Source organism: Balaenoptera musculus, chromosome 2, assembly GCF_009873245.2.
Source record: "Balaenoptera musculus isolate JJ_BM4_2016_0621 chromosome 2, mBalMus1.pri.v3, whole genome shotgun sequence".
Lineage (NCBI taxonomy): Eukaryota > Metazoa > Chordata > Mammalia > Artiodactyla > Balaenopteridae > Balaenoptera > Balaenoptera musculus.
Window position 1 is genome coordinate 135,386,364 of NC_045786.1, and position 2,941 is coordinate 135,389,304.

General features: G+C 38.4%; 1 pseudogene; it reads right to left on the reverse strand.

The window, feature by feature from the left end:
• Window positions 1-2,359: 2,359 nt before the first annotated feature.
• On the reverse strand, window positions 2,360-2,647 carry LOC118889921 (annotated as a pseudogene).
• Window positions 2,648-2,941: the final 294 nt, after the last annotated feature.

The window sequence follows — 2,941 nt, forward strand, 5'->3', positions numbered from 1 at the left end:
TTGTGGCACATGGGCTTAGTTACTCCATGGCATGTGGGATCTTCTTGGACCAGGGATAGAACCCGTGTCCCCTGCATTGGCAGGCAGATTCTTAACCACTGCGCCACCAGGGAAGTCCCTCCAACTCTCTGCTTACTTGCACAGTTTTTGAGAAGTCAGATGTTAGTTCTTATCTTTGTTCCTCTATAGGTGAGATATTTTCCCCCCTCTGGCCTCATTCAAAATTTTTTTATCTTTGATTTTTTGCAGTTTGAATATCATATGACTGTGTGCAATTTTGGGGACATTTATCCTGCTTATTGTTCTTTGAGCTTCCTGGATGTGTGGTTTGGTGTCTAATATTAATTTGAGGAAATTGTCTTTCTGACATTCCCAAAAGGAATACCTATGTTATGCCTTCTGTAGTTGTCCCATGGATCTTGAATATTCTGTTCCATTTTTTCAGTCTTTTTTCTCTTTGCTTTTCAGTTTTGGAAGTTTTTATTGACATATCCTCATGCTTCTTCCTCAGCCATGTCCAGCCTACTAACGAGCCCACCAAAGCCTATCAGAAGCTATCACTGTCTTCATTTCTGTTTTTGATCTCTAGATTTCTTTTCAATTCCTTTTTAGAATTTCCATCTTTCTTACCCATCTATTCTTGCATGTTGTCTACTTTATCCATTAGGGGTCTTAGCATATTAATCATAGCTGTTTTAAATACTTGGTCTGATAATTCCAACATCCCTGACATATCTGAATTTGATTCTGATCAAATAGTAGTCTATTTGACTATATCAGTAGTCTGATCTCTCTATATATCCATCTCTTCAAACTGTGTTGTTTGCCTTTTAGTTTGCCTTGTAACTTTTTGTTGAAAACTGGTCCTGATGTCCTGGATTAAAGAATGTGGTCTGGTTTCCATGTAGGTTTCTCCTCCAGTAAATTGTGATTCTACCTGCCTGTCTGACTCTCCAATTTTGAGGGCAGCAGTTTGCCTTGTGACCTCAATTCTCTGATGGATCTAAGAAGAGCTGTTGATTTTCAGTTTGTTCAGCTTTTTGTTTGTTGTTAGGATGGAGTGATGATTTTCAAGCACCTTATATTCCTGACCAGAAACCAGAAATCTTTTCAACTTTGTAATTCATTTTGCATAGTTAGTTTTTAACAACACTTACATTTTTTTGTAACTATAATTGAATTTTCCATACTTCATTTATAAGTTCATTATGAAATTCAAGTCCAAATAATAGCATTTATAGTATTATGATTATGTAACTTTGTCTGTTACAGATCTAGGTGGGATGATTGAATCCATAGAGAAGGAGTTGTAATTTTATATTCCTAAACCTGTGCTACTCTGAGAATTTCCTGTAACAAATTGAAATGGATATTCTTTTCTTACAGTTTATCCATTTCTCAAATGAATGCCTTGTCCTAGCTTACTGCATCTATGGACCACAATTTTCACAGAGTCTGTAATTGTCCCTCCTTTTCTCTTGTTGAAAGAGAAAATGTTTCATAATTATCCCAGTTTTTATTTATACTGTTTTTGGAATGGTTACTTTTATTTTTTTAATTTTAATTTTATTTTTATTTTATAAATGTATTTATTTTATTTGTTTTATTTTTGGCTGCACTGGGTCTTTGTTGCCGTGTGTGGGCTTTCTCTAGTTGGGGCGAGCAGGGGCTACTCTTCATTGCAGTGCATGGGCTTCTCATCATGGTGGCTTCTCTTGTTGCGGAGCACGGGCTCTAGGCACATGGGCTTCAGTCGTTGTGGCACACGGGCTCAGTAGTTGTGGCTCGTGGGCTCTAGAGCACAGGCTCAGTAGTTGTGGCTCACAGGCTTAATTGCTCTGCAGCATGTGGGATCTCCCCAGACGAAGGCTCGAACCCATGTCCCCTGCGTTAGCAGGCAGATTCTTAACCACTGTGTACCAGGGAAGTCCAGAATGCTTACTTTTAAACAGACTATTTTATTGTCACATTGCACAAATCTATCCCCATTATTTCTTTTTATGGCCTTTGTGGGTTTCTTCTGCTGTTTCTTAGATCCTGTGTCATCCTTTGTCATGGGATTCCTCTTTGGTGTTGCTAAAGTGTATTTTGGTACTTTTCAACTTTTTTCAGAAGAGATACGTAAGAACCATTCTAAGTCTTTGCATGTATGAAATGTCTTCATTTCACTTTCACACTTGGTTGATAGTGTGCCTGCATATAGAATTTTATGCTCAAAATATTTTTTCCCAGTTGTTTGAAAGCATTACTTCATTGCTTTCTTGCTTGCTTTTCTATTTTTTTTTTTCCTGGATAATACCTTTATTACATTGTCTGATTTTTGACTTGGAATAAGCTATCTTGATGTTCCAATACTGCTTTAACCACCTCTTGGTGTCTCAACTAAGAATACCTGTCTTGGTTTCACCTGGAAATCCACTACAGATATTTACAGCTGCTAGATTGCACTGGGTATGACTGACACTCTTGGTTGCTCAATGAGGCTGTTCCTTCAACATTTTACTTGGACTTCTACCTCTGGCATGTGCTGGTCTATCATCTGTCTCAGGTGTAAGTGGTCCCTGGCCTGCTCCGCTCCACCAGTGGCCACTTCTCTGGCTGGAATGTCAAGCATCTCCCACAGCTGGTCTGCTCTGCTCTGCCCCATTGCTTTCTTGCATCCCATGTGTCAATGGAATCCCTGAAATTGTTACTTGTTTGTAGTAACCTCTTTGCCCTAACTGGCGCCCCCCCAAAGCTTTTGGTGTGTTCTCTTTATACCTGTTCTGAAATTTCAGAATGAATCTTTTTTTCTTTTTCAAACTCATCCTGTTCTATACTTAATAAGCCCTTTCTATTTGAATTTTTATATCTTATATCAACTCTGGGGTATGTTCTCCTATTATTTAAAATTTTTTTCTCTGTTCTCTATTCCTGGAACTCCTGTTGGACAGGTATTGAT